Source organism: Hylaeus volcanicus, chromosome 2, assembly GCF_026283585.1.
Source record: "Hylaeus volcanicus isolate JK05 chromosome 2, UHH_iyHylVolc1.0_haploid, whole genome shotgun sequence".
Lineage (NCBI taxonomy): Eukaryota > Metazoa > Arthropoda > Insecta > Hymenoptera > Colletidae > Hylaeus > Hylaeus volcanicus.
Window position 1 is genome coordinate 6,874,434 of NC_071977.1, and position 21,721 is coordinate 6,896,154.

Here is a 21,721-nt window from a genome sequence, read left to right on the forward strand (position 1 = left end):
ACCGAGGTTATTCGCCCCGAGTTTACGATCCGCGACAGCGCGATTCTTTCGTGGAGCGTCTGTCTGTAAGGTCAAGGTCGCGGTTGGAGCACGCTGGTCGCGAAGGGCGGGGTTCCTCTCGCGAGAGCGCTTACGACAGGGGGCACGGGGCTGTCGGGCACGTTTATCGCCTCTAAAACGGCTGACGAGCCCCTGGTTCGCCATCTCCGTCGCTCCTCCGCCTAATACGGATCGTATAACCGCGTGACGTGGCTTGGCGCGTGTACGGTGTCTCACGTCTGTCTTCCGTGACGTCACACGGTACACTGGCAGTTGGGAGCGGGAGAAATGGTGTGCCGTGACCTATCCCAATCCGGACGGGCGTAAAGGCAGGCCAATATAAACGAACGTTTACAGGCTCGTTACATTTTTATGGGCTCGACGCCGCAACTACGCCACTACGGCCATCAACGGAATGTCGTAAACCATCAACCAGCTCGCTTCTCTCCCTCCCCTGGCCGCGCAGCACCCCCCACTGGTCCAAGGTTCGCCTTTTTCCTCGTTCCTCCGAAGCGTTCCACGGTCACCCTTAACGGCCCCTCCCCCCTTCCCTCGACCCAATGACGACCTCCACCCGCCGCCAAGGGAAAGGGGGCCGCGTGCCGTTTACGCGCCCGACTTCCGGTCTCTGACGTCACGCTCGTAGAACACTCGTAAGGTTACGTCACTTTATTGACTGCGATCATAAAAGTTTTTACACGCTGCCCCCCAGCCCCCCTGTCTCGAGGTCGACCGAGTTCTCCGTTTACGAGCGAGTTTTTCACGCCAACGAACCCCGATGCTCTTGATCGGTTTGTCTTCCGGCTTTCGGCTATGCTTCGCGATAGTTCGTCATCGAATAGAAACTCTGCACGAACTCGATCCTCCTTCGCCCGGAGTTGGAGCGAAGTTTGCCTCCCATGAAGGATTTCTAACCACGTTCTTCCGAAAGTAGAAGCAATTTGTTCAAAAGTTCGAGCAATCTACAGAGAAGATTCGTCCGACTGTGTACGCGCGACGTGAGTCGTTGGTTTCCGTCGAGGCGCTGTCATTTTTCCGGTTTCCTGTTGTGTCTTCCCGTAGGCCAGGCCGGTGGCTCGCAGACACACGCGCGCGAGGTAAGCCAGACCTAACCCGGACCCAACTCAGACACCATTCCGAGGGTGGGGCCTCCGCGTTCCGCCTCCTGGGACGGTATTGGCCGAGGCGCGGCGGCCATCATGGATTTCGCTACATAATGAACGCCTGGAGAACGCGATGGCCGCCGCGTTCTCCACCAATCACAGCATCCACACGGGCTGCCATCATGAAAAGGGACGGGTCTGCGCTCTAGCGTGCGTAGCCGCAACCCGCGGTTGCACTTTTCCCCAACAGATGCCTCCAGCGCTTTGAACATCGCGCTTGCTTTCACCTTGGAAAATTATAAACTTTTACGTTGTTGTCATACTTTTGTACTTGTCAGTGTTTGTTTATCAATGCAGAAGTCAGTGCTGTGGAAATTATTTATGTTGTACGATTGTAATTCTATGGTTATTTGATTGTGGAATGGTTGGAATATTGTTATTAAAATTAGATTCGCGCAATTTGTGTTGTACCATTCGTAAAGCGTTACAAAAAAAATTATAGGAGACCCTCTTCGACTGAAAATGACGGTCATAATATAATTATTATTGATTGTAAATATTAAATTCCAATCGGCGAGTCTTCAATTCATAGAATGACCTCACTAAAATCGGAGCACTAATTAAGTCAGGTTAGGTAATCTGTTGTCTTATTCATACACAGAATTCATAGTTTCGTTCGCACCTTCTCAGGGCCAGAAAAAATCTCGTTTTGCTTTATCCGACGCGTCGATCTCGCTCGTAAATCTCGACCGTAAACGAACATAGCCTGCCAGATACCTCATACAGCCTTTCACATTAAGCTTCATTAAGCATGATTCGCGTCGTATGTGGACTTGACGCAAAACCCAATGAAAAAACATTGCGAACTGTGTCGTTAATATGCATCTTCACGCTCTTCCTCATCAACAATGACGAGGACTGTTTTATCGAAGACCGTTTTATTTGCAAATTGCTCGATTAACCCTGAATCAACTGACACTACTGTAAATCTACGTCTTGGATAAAGAATTCGACGTTGTTTTCCATTTGGAGTGCTAAAATGTCTCGCGTGATTCATTTCTTATTTAGAACTGTTGTCTAGGCAGTTTAAAATTTTTATTTATCGGAGCATACAAATACAGTTCACGAAGAGAAGTGGTCCACGCAAAGTTCCTCCATCCTTTGGAAACAGACCTGTGCTTTCTTGTTTACAATTTTCGTAGTTCCTCCCACGTAGCGATCCTTGAAATACCTTAAACGTTAAAGAAACATGCATGCGTCGATCTACCTCCAAGTGATCGAAGGGCATCCCGTTCGTTGCGTGGCGCGTAGCTCGCTACCAACGATATACCCTACAATTTACCACTAAATGTACCTTAAAAAGTGCAACGAATTGACTCAGCGCCTCGGAGACGATGCTCCGAGTGTCTCCCCACGCGCTAAGATCTCCTGATCAGCTTAAGATCATCTCGGGGCCAGGATAATTACGTCGGTGTGTTTATTGCACCTGGACACACTGTGTTTAATCCACCTCCGTTCTCGTTCCTTTGCAAAAGGACGAAGCCAATGGAGGAGGTTATCGTTGAATTCCTGTTGGCTGGCGCTCTTCTCTTTGATTTCGACTCCGTAGGTGAAACGGCCAGCCTCCAAGAGCGACCAGACCTCCGATCGATTTCTTATTAGAATTCCTCGCGGCTGCGTCTCGCCGCCTGAGGGCACCTGGAGGTTTCTTGTCTTACTCCCCCTGTGATACAAATTCGACGACTCATGTATCAATGGCAGCTGTGGACGATGCTCCTAAGGGATAAATACATTTGGCTAGAACGATTCCTGGCGAAACTACCACAGATGCACGGTTGAAACAGTGATGAATGGTCCAAATTCAGCAGTTTAGCTTTATTATTATTTAAAAATTGGAATGAGAATGATTGAGCTTTTGTAGACAGAAAAAGTACTAGCTCTTTGAGATTGTTTTGCAATAGGAGTGATCTTCTAGTGATGATGGTCAAGATAAGAAGACATACCTTGAAGTTTCTCCTTCATTATTTTCTTTGATTCTTTACGGAATAACTTTCTCATCTAAAGAGGATTCCATTAGGCAGAGTCGTTGTACATTTTTCATATGTAATAAATAAGACGGAACCTCGAGGATTACATTTTCGTTTTAATCCCAACCATCATCGTAAACTACAGTCGGGAGGATTGCTAGCATTGCCAAACTACTTGTCCACTTCTGGCTTATTTTTCATAATTATTTTGCGCAATTAAAGAAGAAAGGAGCTTGCTTCTTTGTAAGTTCCGATGTCCACATCTCTGATACATTTATTACCGATGCGGGAAAATAAAGAATACACCTGGTCTTTATTTCCCAGGTGTCGGTTGAATTAACATACAATGAATTTTCATTACATATTAGTCGAACAGCTTCGATAAATAATTCACGTGGAAATTCTGCGCAAAGAGTGGCCCAACTTAGAGATTAAAGAATTAAGTGGACTGGCTTCATTGTTTTCAGTTGCTCCTTGAGAATGTTGTTGAAAAGTGGCTGGTGTAAGAAGGTGGGCAACGCGGATCGATCGCCAGGGTCCGTTCCTCGCTTTTTAACCCCTTGGACCGCGCTTCCAGGGTGTGGCTCACCGCGGCGAATCCACTTTTCCACCGACTGTGCCCGATCCGACGTATAAAGAAGCGATTTCTCCTCTCTGGCCACGAACCCATGGCCTTTCCGCAGTCCCGAGCACACTCCAGGGCGCGTTTTATCGCGGAGGGGGCGTCCGCAGGTCCCTCGAGGGTGGATGTCGAACCCGTTCTCCAAGAGTTGTTCTCTCCAGCTTGACCTGTACTACAAAAGAAAGACGAACGAGTTATGGATTTGCTCCAGAAATGTTTACCTTTCATTTAACGCGTTGATTTTCACTGAAAAACTACAAAAGTTAATTCTGAAAGTTACGTGTCTCAGAAAATAAATTTTAATGAGACACTTGAACTTTAATGATATTAAAAAATTAAATACCAGAATAAATGTTTCATTACGCGGTTTCCAATAATCTGTAAACAAAATTTAATCGCAATAGAAATTTTCAAGAGTACTAGTCTTCAAGAGTATTAGATTCATAGGTCGATAATGTCGCGTAATTAAACGAAGGAATATTAAAAAAGAAGGGCACAAAATATGTAACATACTGGCCATGCCACGAAATGTGGAGGAGATCGAGCAGTAGCTGTTTACAACGTAACCCTGGTGGGCGTAGAATAGTTTGATGGGTGGTGTTTCATTTGGTAATAGACGCGACACGAAGTAGACTTGAAACGTTCATGGGAGTATAAAAAGAGGGTTCCCTTGCGCAAGCGTTCTGGGGCAGTCTGTGACCTTAACCCAGACCTTACGCAAAGTTAATTCGTCCTTAATCCGACCCTAGACGTCGATGCGCGGAGCGATGACTCGAAATACGCTAGTTCGCCGCCTGCGAGTCTGTGTGAGTTGGTCTTTCTTGAGAATGATTTCAATAGAGATTCAATGGGGAAATAATTCTAATTTATCCTCTGTCTCTCGGGTTAAAGCTCTTTGTCCTCTAAATCTAGCACTGCTAACAATGGTCTACCAATCCCACGTTTCTATTGATTGCATTTGGAAGATTTATAATACAAACTACCCTGGAGTATCTGAATCGTTCTCGACGATACGTACAATTAACGTGTATGTCGCATTAGTTGTAACTAAAATTTATCTTTCAACCTCTCGGTAACTCTTTCACAATCCTAATGTTGACAAACATTGAGAAATGTGTCGAGTAATTTAATTTGGCAATTACATTTATACGTTCGGCTTAAATATCCCATTTCTCTCGCAGTTCGTGCGAAAGAATGAGCAAAGAAATGTAAAGCTGTTTAAATAGCGTCAACGAAAGCGACAGATTGGAATTTATGGAGAGGAAACCCTTTCATCCCAGGTAAACCAACCCCGAGTGTACTTTTCCTTTTTACCCATCGCCGGTTGCAGGGACACGAACTAGCTCGTGCCTTTTTACGGTGACGACGTTTTCTCGACGATACCGAGAAGTATACTTAGCGGATCCATTAAGAAGAAAAGCTTCTACGTTATGACGGACGTCGACGAGTCGCAAGCACAGGGGAAAGATATTCCGTCTGTGAACGTAAACACTTCAGGCTGTGGTCGTAGAATATTTTTATGCATAAATTTCTTTTAGATTTTTCAAGTGAAAGGTAGATATAGATTACAGAAGTTATCGATAACACTTCTTATAAGGCCGTCGTAAGATATCAGTTTCCTCAATCATAAATAACTATAATTAATTCAGTTGCAATGGGTGAATGCTATTTAGTTTATCGAGAACGAGTTGTTTATGGCACCAGTGATCATTCCACGCCACTAGTTGCCACTTTAATTCAATTAGATTTACAGAAACGACTTCAGAAATCGATAATGGCTGTATTCGCTTTCTCCTTCTAACTCTGGTAGCCGCTTAAGCGTCTCTAAATAGAATATATTCGTGTTGCTTTAATTTCTTGATATGATAAGCAAGGTTTACTTAAACGTCGACTCGTATTATAATACCTTCTCCTTATTATTCACTCTGTTCCTTCTCGCCTCCTCGAAACTGCCCAAACTTCTAAAGTTTTGTAAACCGATACGATTGGATTTAAATTTCCACTTGCGAAACGCGAACCAAAGCTACGTATCGCTCGTCTTACTTACATCCTTCCTGCAGAACATTTACAAACTCGTTTATTTCAGTCTCGAACGAGCCTGATCCTCTTTCACATTAATTTACAGTCGCCGCAACATAGTGAGTATCCAAGATAGAAATAAGAATTCAAAATTCCCGCTGAGAAAACGCGTCTACGATGCAACAATCGGTGACGTAAAGTACGCCGATCAGTCGATTATCGTGTTTCTCCTTATTTCTTGTTCAGTCCCCGCAGTCCACTGCTACAATGTGTCGGATCGCAACATTTTATCTGAAATTACGTCTCGCAAAGGTGACTCCAGACTTGCAATCTAATAAAATGCAATCGGATTTCTACATCTCCAGACTCTTTAAATCGATGCTTTATTCGTATCCGTTTATAAATCTTTGATAACCGAAGAAATAAACGGACAAGTTAACCCGAAGCTGTGCGGCACGAACACTCGTGCAAGTGATCCCTACAGCTTCAAACATAATTTACCGATCTCCAGACGTTAATCGACCGAATACAATTTGTTTCTGACCCGTTTACACGTGTTCTTATCCTCGTCTCTCTTCGCTGTAGAATTCTTAAATTTTGCGTTGAGAAGAACTTTCTACAGGGCTGAAATATTAACGTGGAATATGATTCGAATCCAAACGTATAGCTTTTATTTGGTGAACGACCCTGAATCGAAGGCTTGACATATACTTGACGATGATTATAGAGAACTTTGTTCGAAAATGTAGAAAGATTATTTTTTAAAAGCAGTAAAATTAGGATATTTTATATTCGTTTCAATTTTTTATTTTCCTTTAACTTTGACTTGCCAAGGCCCGTCTCCGGTTGCGCGTGTCCTGGGCCTTACAATTTATGGGGTACCCCTTGCACTGGCGCTAGAGGGGTATGTATTCGGTTCCTGGACGTGGGACGTCCCCAGGACGGAATTGGTAATTTAGGGGGACCTTTATTCCCCGCAAGGATCGCTTGTAAAACGTTTCTCGCGATATAAAGTCCTTCTTCCGAGCGGAAACGGTCGTGTACGCTTCCCCATTTACCCCTTTACGAGGCGAGTCTACTCGAAATAATTCTCCTTCGAGTCTCTTGTCTTGCAGAAAATTGGAGGAACCCTTCTCGTTCTCCTATATAATTTTACGCGTTCTCAACGATTGTATTGACTCGTCGCTGGCATAAAACTGAGAGTTGTAGACACTCTTTAGTATTAACCCTTTGCACTCGAGAGGCGACTTGTAAGCGACAATTTTTGTTTATCTTAGATTTCGTTGAATCTCGTACACTTTGAAGTAGTAGCATATTTCATTTTAACAAATCCTCAATCATGGTAGAAGTTCAGTCGTCTAAATTGTTAGGTCTCTGTAATGAAACTGTCGGCGAGTGCAAAGGGTTAAATAGCTGTTGCTCCACTCGCTCGAACCTATATATTACGTGTGTGAATTAGTGTCTCGGTAGCGTCGAAGGAATTATTTCGTACAAATCAAACGAGTGGATAAATTAGAAATATTTTTCTAACGTATCATTCGCGACGAAATGTCACGTTTACCGCGACTTCCCTAAATTTACATCTCGTCCAAGGGATCGAATTACAAAGTTTTTCCGGGTTAGCCAATAATCCCTCCTGAGTTACCGCGCGAGCTCGCTGCAAAAACGTCCAGCGGCTGTTATGTCTTTCCGCAGGGCGGAGGATTCGCGTTTTCACGCAACAAGACTAAGAATAGGCGTCGACAGAGACAGATAAAACGAGGGTGGAGAGGGTAGTTGACACGTAACTCAATACGAGCGCGTCTTGTTTACGAGGTTATAAAATTACCGAGCCGACGCTCGAAATTGCAATGAAACGATCGGTGTGGCACGTGAGGCGCGTGCAGACACTTGGAAATTTCGTATTGTCCATTCTACCGGCGAATATTTAATGGGAACCTCGGATTTCAGCGTCGAAGGTGTTCGAGAAATCTCGGGGACACGTTCGACCCTTGTCGTTTTCACTGGCTCGTAGATATGGAGCGAAAATCCTGCTACTCGAGACCAGAGATTTATTCCTTCGTAGATGAGGAGGTCCTTGGGTGGTCAAATCATTAATTATATATATTTTTTACGAGTGCACCCGCACAGATTTAGCAGAGAGTGCAAATGAGAATGTTTAGAAACCGATATCCCCAAATTAGTAAGCAAAATGTAGCCATCGAGTACTTTGTTAAGATCGTCCATTTTCTAAATTGGTGCTGGATTGGAAATCGCCTTCGCGGGACAAAATTCGAACCCTCGGGAAGCGTTAGATTTCTCAAAACTTGTCGACCGATTTAAAAAAAAAAAGTCGTCCATCCTCGAGCGTTCAACCCGATCCGATTCACGAATCGGTCGCACGTGCCTGGTATCAGCCAGTTTATTGGCAGACTGCCGACTGCATTCGCGACGCCGATTGCTCATCTAACAAGGTACATCTACCCGCCAACTAATTGCCCAGTTTTCAAAGAACGTGTGCCAGGTTTATCCGTGTCCCTTGCCGATTCGCTGCCTCTCCGTCCGTGATGAGAATCGAGATCAGTAACTGTCTATCGTACAGAAAAATTACAGACTAATTAAGAGGAAAGGAAGACCTTTGCTCGGGATACTAAAGTATAATAAAGTTGAAGTGATCGTTGGTCTTTGTGCGGTATAGATAAATTTCTCGTTTCATATATGTATCGGAGCCCTTTTAGTTGAAGAATAAAATAGGTAAAAACTTTATTCGATTTTATGTGTGTTAATGGTGAAAACACGTAACGATTCAACCCCTCTGAAATGAATAAACCATTAGTCTTGTGAGCAAATTAAAACAAAGGTATCTTATTAAGTCCGCGATAAGTGAAATCAGGACTTGAAAGATTACCGTGTTCGCACGGAAAATATAATGAATAAGAAAAAGAATCGGTTGGTCGCCTCTCGACTTGCCTTATCGCGGTTATCGTTGGCCAGCCGCGCAGGAAAGGTGTTTAAATGATAATAAACTGTGGCGAATAAAAATACATTAGAATAAATTAAAGAAAATTAGAAAGTACAGTAAAATATTTTTCCGTGTCTGAGATCGGCGATAGTCGCGCCTTCTGTAGTCTTAGTTATGGGAAAAATTAATCTAGCAAAAGCAGCTGTCACGAAAGCGTTTCTTTCGAATCGTGGACTACTCCATAAATATCCTCGATTAAGGGAAAATGCCAAAGTATGAACGTTCTTGACATTGATAATTCCCTTTTATATGGTGCAGCGTGAAAATCCTTAAAAGTCATTCGAGGGAGCGTATTAAATAATTTACGAATCGATGGAAGATCAGAATGCAAATACTGCTCGAGACCACCGTGTTTCCCATATTCCAATTCTACTGGCGTCGCGGTGGAATTGCAATGGGAATTCCCTTCATTCGAAAAGGTAACGTATCACTGCGCCTTGTCGCGAGGACAGGCAAACATACGCATAACTTCAGGTGTCTTATGTAGATAGAAAGTATCTGTCCCCAGAGTAAAGAGCACACAGTGTATGTATGAATGTACCTACGTGTTTCCACGTACTTCTCCGATCTAGGCAGGGTCTATCGTGTACTGCAGGGGGAATGAACTCGAGACCTTCCGCCAATGGAAGGGCAAAAGTCACGTTTGAACGACAATAGCCTCCATCTTTTGATAAATTGACGCTTCCACGAACTGCGTGTATTTTTCCAATACGCGTCGAAGCTGGAAGCCTGACATTTTCTGTTATATATTCAGAAGATGATGCCAGTAAAAAGGAACAGAATGTAAACATTTCGCGTAGAATGCTCCTTGACAATGCACAGAGGAATACGCGATAAGTTGAGTACTGTGAAAGCGCTGGAATTGAACCTAGCCCCGTAATTAGTTATTAATTAACTGATTGTACGGGAACTGTATAGTGGAATTGGGAAAAGTAATTAAGGATAAAAGATTAGGTAGCGCGTTTGTGTGAAAGATTGCCTGGCCATGTGGGTCAGGATGAAGAGTTTGCGGAAGGATGTATAGAAAAATGAGATAGATATACAGTCAGTCCCATAAGTATTCGTACCTTCTATGTTCATTGAAAAACTTTGTCTAAATTAAATGATAGATGTCATGCTTCCAAATAAATTTTTCATTATGTATGTATACATGTGTAACACTTATTGCTGTACATATTTATTTTGAAACATTCATTTGGAAACATCAAACCTATCTTTTAATTTAGACAAATTTCTTCAGTAAACATAGAGATAGATATGACGGGGTGAAAGGGGTGAAATTGAATGAAGGAGATAATTGGATAAGGTTCTAGCAGGGCTAGCAAAGAATAATAGTAAATCTTCTAAAATATGAAATATTCCTTCCCTTTTACGAAAATCTCTTATACATCAACATTCGTCATCTAGCAGACAATTGTTAGTGGATGGAATGCGTTCGTCGCTATTCATAAACATTCTTGCTGGTTGCAACTGGTTTAAATTATGATATAACGAACGTGTGGCCGCATCATGATTTAGAGCGGTGCTCTCGACTACTTATGTGGAGCCGCGCGTTGCACAGTCTCTATTTATACCAAGATCCGCCACTGGAACACGTAATAATCGTAAACCGACCGTTTTGTCGGTCCTCCCGTTCCGCGCAGGAAATTGGGTCGTCTGAACCCTGTCGATCCTCCTGAACATTCCACCGCGTTCAATCTGGAACGCAGAGTCTTACCATGATTCGTCTTTCCGGAATCAAATGCGTGTGGTTTCCAAAATTTTTTTTCAATACTCGTCTAAGTATGTACTTTCGATACACTCAGGGAATAATCCTATCGGATGCTTAGTCTCGCCAGGAAAAATTCTCAAATGTCGTCGTTTCTGACGTTCCCGCCTGAGAGACCCATGGACTCTAACCTTCGTTCCAGAAACAGGATACCCGAACCGATCGTGCAATGCGCTTAGACGGCTTAGGGATGAAGGAAGCTTATCATGGCCCGAGGCTGGCAGTAAAACAGCGCCGGTATCGCGTCGATAAAGTAAGGAGTAGTTGTCGCGAGAGCGCGCAGGGAGAACAGCGAAGGGCGAAACACGAGTCTTCCACAGGCGTAATCCTGGCATTCCGCAGCGTTGGCAGATCGCGAGGAGTCCAAGATCCGTGGGGCGCACCGGTATGTATATGGGACAAGTGGAAACGTCCAAGTATCAATAAAGACTCGAGAGGGTTCTAAACTTATCAGGCGCTCCGAGAGCCGTTGGCTCGGTTGCGTTCTCGCGGTTTTCATTCCCTTCCATCGCGCCCCCGCCCCCCGTCCCCCTTCTTCGCCACGTCCACGGAGCCTCGTTTTCTTCGTTTTCCCGATGGACCTCGGTGGTCCGTAAGTTTCGCCAACGCTCGGACCCGTTCTCAATAAGGAACCGTCGTCGATTCGGGCGTTTCTTTCTTCGTTTTCTTCCCCGCTGCTTCCCACCGCTCCCTGCATCTCGCTCGATAATCCTCCGCTTGGTTCCCCCCTTCGAGGGCCCCGCGGTAAAGCCACCCCATTGGACGGACAGGTACGCATAACGAGTACTTTTTATACCCGCGATCCCCTACTCCGTCGGCCTTATACCCGCCGCCGGCTTATCGAATTCCTGGCAAATGACAACGGATAAAATTCGTTATTTACTAATTCATTTATTTACTCCGGGGCCCGCGATCGCCGCCCACGTTCGCCGCGTCGAACCGGCACCGCGAGCCGTCGTTTCTGTCTTCGCGAGAGGAAATCGTGCCCAAGGGCGGTCGTGGGCCCTCCCAGCTTCGCCTTCGACGCCGTACATGGGGTTCTAGGACATCATTCGGCGAGCTTTGTAAAAGAGCACAATAATAAAATGAATGAAACACGTAGGAAACGACTAATTAAAAGTAAACGAATAGAGGTCCATCCGGAGCTCCCAGTTCGACTCATGGACTCACCATGGATTCGAACTAAGTGGCTTTCGTCTTGGACTGGTGGAAGGTTCTTCTTTGCTTCGTTTAGAAGTTAATTGCCAATTTCTAAAGAGATCGTAGATACGCTTCTTTAATTACCCGCGATCGAGATTGCGGTTAGAAACGAAGCTTGGTCGAGATTACAGGATCCTTCTCGTTTTAATTCGACAGAGCGCCCTGCTCAATTTGTCTACATAAATCTCGCCCGACTTCATTATGAATTTCTGGCCAATTTATTCCCATGCATTCTACCTAATTTCATTGCGAATTTATGTCGAATATATCGTCGTAAACTCCGTCCAATTTCGCGACAAATTGGCGACTGGGCTTGTCCCGTAAATCACGCGACGTTTTATCCCGTTCTGCAATTCTTTGCGCGATTTAGTCGGCTTTATCGCCCGAAAAGTCCCATCAAGCCTCGCGTGCCCGTCATTTCAAATTGCGACGAATCACGAGTGGTCACTTGTCGCGCAACACGGCTCTGCTATGTCTCGTTCAACCTCTTGAGAACCACGATCGAGAGAGCCAGAGATGATCGAGATTTGGTGACGAAAGAATTTATTTCGTTTTGGTACGTGAAAGGTTGGTGGCAAAGAAGAGGATGACAATATTTATAGGTTTCCTCGGAGAATTCTAAATATCTGATATATGTGGTTGACTTCCGTCAATTTTCACAAAAATATGCCAATCTGTGTAGAAAATATACGAAGAGTCTCGTTAACGTGATATCGAGAACTTTCAGAATGGATTTCTCCGACCTCGATGATCATAATCGAATATTACAAGAAGTAAATACTTCTTAAGAAGATATTTCTACGAAATTTAACTATGAACCTTTCTCAAAGATCCTGCCGTTGTTAAGTAAATCAATGTTGAAAAGAGATTCAAGTGAATGGCTCGGATAAATTTCTCCTGGAAGCGTTGATTTCAATTCGCGATACGTACTCTCTTCCCTATTATCGTTATCATCGTCGTCGACCAGAATTGGCGCATTGGTTTCGTCTGGCTGGCCATTAGCGATCGAAAAATCGTCGCTCGTTAAATTGCGCCAGCGATCCTGAAAGTTTGGTCGCATCGCGAGGCTTATCTGACGACGGATTAAAACCGGACGATTCGGTCATTTCTTTTATTTTTCTCGCGGTTTTTTGCTTCTGCCGATGGACGCTCTCAATTACGCGGTTAGTTCTGCCTTTTTATACCGAGCTGCCGGTCTTCGAAACCGCCTGTGGAGGACTCCTTGGGACACCCTGGGATCACGGTCGGTTCAAACCGATTCTTAAACACCGATCCGAAAGACATAAGTGACAATCAATTTTTTTCTTCTTAATAATTTACGCGCGAAATACGCCCTGTATATACATTTTTAATGAGGGAGTGTCACTTTATATAACTCTAATTAAGAATGTCGAAGTAATCGATTGCTTTTAATAGATTTCTTGGACAGTATATATTCTTGAAAACATGTATCCACACTGTGTAGTGGCGATACATAAGTTGTTCGAAGCCGACGTATACCGAAAACGATACCATGAAAGCGAAGGGGTTGAATTGTTATCCTGCGATCCCAAGGAGTTGGAATTGGAGGTACAAATTGAATCTGGACGCCCCATTTTTCCTATCATCCGAGTCTCGAGGACCAAAAGCTCTCGAAACGTTTTTCCTGGCCATTCTCCGAGAACTATCGGAAAGTGTCGAACGCTTAGGGTGAAATAGACGCATTCCAGAAAATGATCTCGCGCAAAGCCGATGCTCTTGGTGATAAGAAACCAACGCCGATGCACGTGAAAAATTGGAGTCTTGATTAAATATAATGTAAAATCTACTTTATATGGAATGTAAATTTACCACGAATTAGCTGTACAGATGAGAAGAAGCTTCTTCTCCCAAGAAATTTCTAACAGAATGAGTTCTGAACGCTTCTGAAATGAAGCCACCTATACATTTCCTCGGCATTTTCATTCCGTGGGAATTATCTTTCGTCGCCCGTGAGTGTCGTTGGTAGAAATTTTCGCCATCGCCTCCAGTCAGGTCCTGGCAATTTACTTTCCATCGAGGAAATCGCGAAACGAAACGTCCAGAGCGCTCTTGCTCTCTGGCTCTAATAACACGTTCATATAATAATCGCAATCCTCGTAATTGCTTCGTTTAACCATGATCAGTAATTTGCAATTTAAATGTTGCTCGCTGAAGAAGACTTCAACGCTTGAGTTTTTAATAAATATTATCGAGTCTAAAAATAAGGACTAATTGGCAGCTCCTTCGTACATCCGTGATTAATCGACGAGTGAAATATCAAGAAATTGCGCTGTCGAATACTTACTTCAATCCCAGGTACCGCGAGTCGGTGATGAATCTCCGCTGTAAATTTCTTTTCCGCTGAACAGTAAAAAGAAATATGGAAAAATAAGAAAAATATAGAGAATTTAAAAGAGGAAGTCTCAGATCTTCCACCAATCAGATGTTGTTTGTCATCGACGCGTCCGAAAGCAATTTCCCTTCAAGAATGCAAGTTATTCGCAAAGGCTTTTAACGTAGATGTAAAATAGACGCGATAGTGATCAAACGTGTTGCATCATCGTCATATGTATAGGGAATAAATTCATAGAAATAAGCAAAATGTTCATCTGCTTCTTCTTACAGTGTGCGATAGTATTTAATTAACTCGTACAGGACCAAATATTTAAACGTTACGATAATTGGTACTCGCATTAAATATTTCGGTAAGGTGAAATAAATTTGTTACTCGTTTAACGTTCAAGTTACAGCAGCCTACTTGGTTCCACCCGAATGGGATAAGTAGTTTTCAAAGAGATTACTCGTGAATTCGACGAAACTTTTCCCTGTCGCTTCGAATCTCTCCTCGACAACCCCCCTCCGTCTGTAAAGTTTGTTCATGTCTTTTTAATGGTTTCGCGCCGGGACGAATTTTAAGGAGTCGCCTATTGAGACAGTCGTTTGCGTTCCGGAAACGGATGTGGCTCGTTGAGCAGCGAGGAAGTAATCGTCGTGACATGAAAGAGGCTGAAAGACAGTAATATTAAAGGTGTGAGTAAAAAATATAATATAAGACGGATTTCATATTGAAAATGATAAAAAATTAAAATGAATAAATTATTCCTTTTAAAACAATTTTTCCTGAATGATACAGTTAGGTTCTCGAACCTGTTCCCCATTGGTTAGGAGATCCCGATTAAGGAAATGACTTTGAGAAAGTATTCTCTCCTTGTCGATTCGATCGTTCGTCGCGCGAAGGCGGCCGTGTCGTAAAGAGGAGAGCGTATCTCGCTAAGCTGGTCGCTAAACTTAACGAAGACATTTTTCGTGGTATCTCGGTATACAGATAAGCGTGGCAGTTGCCAGTGAGTTGTAAATGGTGCACGGTTATCGGTGCTTTTCGCGTTGGCAGCCATGCGTAGATAGCAGACTCGATACCTCAGCAGCCACGCAAAGAATTCATGAAACGATCCGGTGAGCGGAATGAGTGATACACGCTTTAATCGAACGGCAATCCAGCAATGCCAATTCCGATCTTAATACGTATCTATAAGGGACAGCGTCTGGAATAAACAATCGTTAACAAGGCAATGGCGTAACATGCATTCCCTATGAATGATTGGCATGGAGTTGTTGGGAAATTAATCGTGCGGAATTTAGAAAGTTATCTTTTCTTTGAATTCGATCTTTTCTTCTTTTATTTTCCTAGTAGATCATAGATTAGGTAAGCATGCACGTTTGGTACATTTACAATCCTTGTAAATCCTTGCTAAGGACCGCTGTAGTCCAGCCAGAGGGAACAGGCAGAGCGACAGGGCGAGTCTAGCAGAATAGGTAAACCCTGGAGCCGCGGTATCGATCCCTGCGCGATGCTGCTCGCCATCCCAGCTAGAGGGGCGCAGGGAGCACACGTTCAGAGGTCCGTCACGACCACCACCAGCATCCAGGGTCGCCACGGAGACGCGTCGTCATGGAGCAGACCTCCTAAGCCTGCGTCTGTGGGGCCCGCAGCACTGATAGACTAATTTATTATTCATATACAATTTTCGAACGGTGACTACAATCATCTCTTCTTCTAACGTGGAAAGTACTCGCTATTCTTCGTAACATTATTTTTATATACAGTCGCTTTCATAAATTTTAATTTAGACAAATTCCTTCCATAAACACAGAGGGCACGAATATTTCCAGGACTGACTGTACTTACTTCTGTAAAAATATATCGCGAGTAACACGTCTGATGCATTATCGCGTTGTGTAACATCCAGTAATAATAATAGAGGTACTCAAGGTAATCGTGCTTGCTCTGAATACGAAATGATATCCTTCAGATTGATGCGATTCAAGTATATAGACGAGGTTAATGGGTCTCGACGAGCATAAAAAGTTATAGCTTCTCAAGGACTCCTGTAAAGGACTCTTCAGTCCCGCCGGATAGAAAAGGGTCTTCTAACATATCTAAGACTCCCGATCTCATGCATGCTTGGGTAGAATATCATTGACTAATAAATGAAAATTAATTTATTTCTGTAATCCAAATTTCCATTTTTCTTCGACGGGTAACAGACGAAAAGATGCTTATTATTTCTTCCTTGTTCGAAATTTGTATCTAGATAGGAATTTTACACGTCTGTGAGAGAAGGCTTCGATGGCGCTCTGTTCACCCCCCACCAGACAGCGAGGCTCCCGACGAGGGTTCGAATCGACCCTGGTAGCCGAGGCACGCTGAGCTCGGAGAGAACCTACACCCCCAGGACCATCAACGTCTCGAGGGTGGAAGACGAAGGAGACGTAGCTACGGGGAAGGGATTGGGGCGAGGGGGCGTGTCGTTGCAGTTTCCACACAGCTGCGTCTGCAACGTTCCGTGGAGAGGCCTAGAAAGCTTTCTCTCGCTTCCATCCACCTCCATCTCCGAAAGTTTTCACAACGCCAGAAGTCGACTTTCTCTACCCTCGTCTTTGCCCTCCGGCACGTACCAACGTCGAGTCCGAGAACTTTACCGTTTCGCCGTCTGGGAAGATAATCTACTCGGCTCCACCTACACCTCGGAGTCGAGCAGAATCGGGCTGTCGTTTCACCTCGCGTCTGGCTTCCTGGGCTTCCCTCTTCGTCGTTCAGTTCGTCGAACCTTGTCGACGGCTTCTTCAGGGTATTTTTTTTTTTTTTTCATTTTTGACGATTCGGAGCACAGCTGCAGGTGCCATCGAACCGACTCCCTGGAAACGAGGGAGTGAATTTCCTCTGCGAGGAAAATTAAGCTCGTCCGAGGGTTGTGGGAACTCCGTCCTCTCGAATTTTCTGAAAGGTTCTCTTTAGAATACTTCTGACTGCTGCGAAATAATTCCACGACAGCGAAGTATAAACCAGCCTCGGTACAAAAATTAGTTCAACTTCGCTCGCGTTTTCCGTGCTCGTTGGAAACGTGGATGGAAATTCTGCGTCTGAAAGCAAACGAATGAAAAATGTAGATTGAACGATGTAACAAAGGACAGAGTTCCACGTGAATACCACACGTATTTCCACGCTGGTACATGCATCCTGCGGCAGAATCGCGCAGAGGAACCCACGGACAATGCATCCGGGAACCTGACCGTCTCATGAATACCAAATTCCGAATTTCAGTAAACGCATTCTGAACCGCTACAACCATTCACAAAAATAGTACCATCGTCGTTACATTCATTCCGGCCGTCGTATCCTCCACCCGTATCGCTTTATTATTCCGCGGAACATAGGAAGCCTGGCATAATAATAGAAACCGATGGATCTCGGTTGTTCGGCGATCATCGAGAGGAGAGACATGGAAACTCGTGAGTTATTTATCACTGTGGGTCACTTAACCTTGTTATTACAGGCATCTTTCAAACCTATCATTTAATTTAACAAAATTTCCCCAATAGACATAGAGGATACGAATACATGACTGTAGGTACATGGTATTTGTTTTCAATCGTTCCAATATATTCAGACCTGTACCACCTACCAAAAATCGACATGGACTTTACGGACAATGTTGCATATAAGAAAACTGACATTCATAAATAAGCGTATTGCTTACCATCTTCGCCCGCGCAAGGTGCGCCCAGTCGAGGTGTACCGACGTGGGCGTGTAGGCAGGTGCGACTCGCGTATCAGCGATGGAGGGAATCGAAACGCCAGTCGTTGTCTCTATTCAACGACGCTAAGAAGAGAGGAGAGAAGTTAAAATGAAGGAGGACGTTTCCAAGTACGATTAACCGCACCCGCTCTTTTCCTGAGACGCGACCATCGCGGTGACTACAAATGGAGCGCATTAAGGGCGGCTTCGTTCCGCGTCTGTCCTCGCCGCGTGCACGCGCTGGGGTCGTAAATCGCTCGCCTAGACGAGCTCGTCTGGCCGATTTCGCGACTGTTTCGTTCGATACGCGCCATTAACGATGTCGCGTGTCTCCAGGCGTCGTGGACGGTTCGCTCGATGGGTTTCGTTGACCTTTGTATCGCGAATCTTTCCGAGCTTTTAACGCCACGGATACCACTGATTCTGATTTCCCTCAAAGTGGTGCACGTACGCAGTGTTTGATCGTTTCCTGGAAACTTGGCATCTGGAAGTATACAAGAAGAATATAAACAGTTCATCCTATGTTGTGTAAATCAACAAATACTGTGTGAATTCTATTTTGAACAATTCTCAAATTTTCCCATCTCAAACCTAAGAACATTCCAGACTAGAAGCCACAAACGATTAATTGCTAATATTTTCATTATTCGCGACATGCTGAAACACTCCACCGATCAGAAATTGACCAAAATAACCCACAATTATTGCCTCCATCTCTGTATTATTGTTAAAATTAAATATAAACGAAGAAACTGCGAAAGTCGAAGATTTTTGACGACGAAACGATCAGTCTTGCGCGGCGGATTCTCGCGCCACCAGCGTTCGTAACTCTTCACCTCTGTCGGGCTCTGGACACCGCGCGAAGCGCAATGAAAATTATGAGAAACGGTAATGTCATGGCGTAGTGGCCATCGTGGCCAACGAGGACATTTTTACGATATTACCATCGCAACGACGATTCGAATAATTAAACGGCGCGGTTGACAATAACTAACGTGCCGCAACGAGCGGGATCTCCTCTCGTCTCCGCTGGACCATCGTCGGGGGCTAATAAACTCTGGCGCATAAAAAGGCTACTTGTACGAGCCACCGGGGATTACGCGTCACCTTTGTAACGGGCGATCGCCGGAAGACCGTCTGGAGAGACGCGGAAGATTTGACAAAATCCGAAGTGGCTCGTCGTAAAGAAGCTGGCCCCTGGGTCGAACGAAAAAGTATAAAATTGCTTGTACTGGATGTTCGAGGAAGAAGATCGACTCTCTTCCTTTCGTGCCGCGACTGCTAGGACACCCTGTATTTCGTAAAGGCCGAGAGGGGATGCCTGAGATGTATATTCCTCGCAGACCTCCGGACCGGTCGGTATCGACGGAGGAATAAGAAAAAAAAACCGGAAAAAAGAGTCGTGGCAGAGAGAGAAAGAGCGGAGGCGGGAAACGAACCGAGGGAAGGTGGTCGCCAAGAGGAGGAACGCGTCTGCTCGTGAATAAAAAACAAGCGTGGCGATTGCGGAGACAGCACATCCAAGACGATAGAGGCGGCGTGCGCGTCTCAGAGGACACTAGCCCTGCGTCTTCGAGGTGTGGTCCTTTTATCGTTTCGCATCGCTGCGGTTCAGGTTTTAATAACGAGACTGATATCGCAGGTGAACTCGAAGGACTCAAGTATCTACACGCTACAGTCTGACAGTAGCTTTCGTAGACATAAATGTCAATAACGAATGTCAATAATTGTCCATGCTGACTTCTGAGATTGAAAATGAACTTTAGACGCTAGCGAATCTAAAAATGATATCGAGAGTCCTACTGTACGCTGACAGACTGCGCACAAGAGCTATTTCACGCGCGCGAACAGAGTGCCATACACTCCAGCCATGCGATGCGCTACAGCGACCATATTAAAAGCAGCCGAGCGCCTGTACTGTACAGGTACGCATCTGTGAAACAAGATACCGTATCCACTAATAGACAAGACTTTTTGTAGCTGCAGGTGTGCACGAAGTCGGGAAGAGTGTCTCGCTGAATTGACTGACTCCGCGGGGGTGGGCTTTATGACCTTTTCCTTGCGCGGTTATAGTACACTGGGAACAGTGCGGTAAATATGCCCAGTCTAAACGTCTAATTTTAAGCACCGAGAAGTGATAAAATTAACGAAGTCCAAGCATAAAAATTAGAGGAAGTCCCGACTACGCCACCAAACGAATCACCCTGTCTCCTTTGGTTGATCTTGCTCGGTGCATCCCCTACAGCTGATGGAGTGAGGCTGGGGCCATTGACTTCTACCAAATGTTAAGAATCCGTTTGACCTATTGAACGCGTCTACGCGTGAATTCCACGAAAATGATCGCGAGACTCGAAACAGGACCCATTGGTTTTTGCTCAAAGCGGACATTGCCGTTTAGTTCGACGAGGACAGGACGCAAAGAACGTCTCTTTCAGCTGAGTTGAACCTCCAGACATATTTATGGGAGCCAAGATGACTTCGAGCGACTTCCTCGCGGCGCAATCAAAGTTTCCGGACGTGGTTCGACGGAGTCAGCGAATCCCTTGGAACGTGGGGGCGTCAGGGCGGCTCCGTCACGACGCTCATTACATTCACGAGGCTATTTTCGGGCGTTACGCGTTTGGCCAGTACAGCCAGATGTTTAGCGTTCCCTTGGACTCGATAGGTCGAACTCCAGCCAGTTCTGAGAGGTCTACTGGTTATGAAACGATAAGAGGGAACCTTTGGGGTCCATTTTCATTCAATGAAAATAATTCACAGAGAAATACCGAATTCGTCGTTAACATTTACATTTAAAAATCTGTCTCTACCCTACACCCAGTTAAATGCGTTCATCTGTTACGAAGTACTTACCTACGTACTTACGTAAGCACTACAGTAATTATTGCACCTACGCGAATAAGACTAGTATTCCACGCGAGTGAAACCGCGGGACGCAGCTAGTAATTTTATAAGTCCCTCGCATCTTATTACAAGTTCGCAGTCATTAGCTCGCTATTACTCGCGATGAAGGATCGTTCGAACAATCTTTCGTCTCAAGTAATACCGATTACCAGATCTTACCACGTGGAGGTTCCTTCGTGGTGTAATGAATGATCTATAATTCATTTCTCTGTGAATTATTTTCATTTTTCATTATCTCCTAAACTATGCGACCAAATAACATGCTGTAAAGGGCGAAATTTATCTTCATAAAATTTCGCAGATGATAAAATTATTCGTTTTTATAAAGATTCTTTCCCGTAAAACATACTTGTTGGCGGAGTTACAGGTCCCAGCACGACGCAATTAAGGGTAATACCTCATCGGTCAGCCGTCGGCTAGTACGATATAAAAGAGCATTTCGGATTTATATCTCGATAATTAGCAGTTTAATAGACTTTCCAGATAGAAACGAACACTCCTAATAACTCGTTGATAACGAGTGAATCGTTAATTGACATGTTCAGAGCAGGTGCTTGAGTAATTTGAACTGGCGACCACTCATTTTAATACGTGCTTACAGATATCGAGGTAAATTATTGCGACCATGAGTAATAAATTCGCGACAGTCTTGAAATACAACGACTACTCGGAGGGGATCACGGTACCATTGAAACTCTAAATAAAACTAATACACGTCAACGTTGATGGTCCCTACGAGACACCAACGATCCTGTGATATATCTAATTGCGTAAAAAGCACAGCGAAATATCTAGAAAATAAATAGTTTTTGAGTATCCATTTAACCCAATCTTTTTGCTTGCTACGAGGACTCTTAGCCAGTTAACGGCTACAGTCACGATAGACCTGACGATAAACGATGCCCAAACAAGGCGAACAAGATCATAAGGTAGAGAAAACTCTGACAGCTCGAGAAACTCC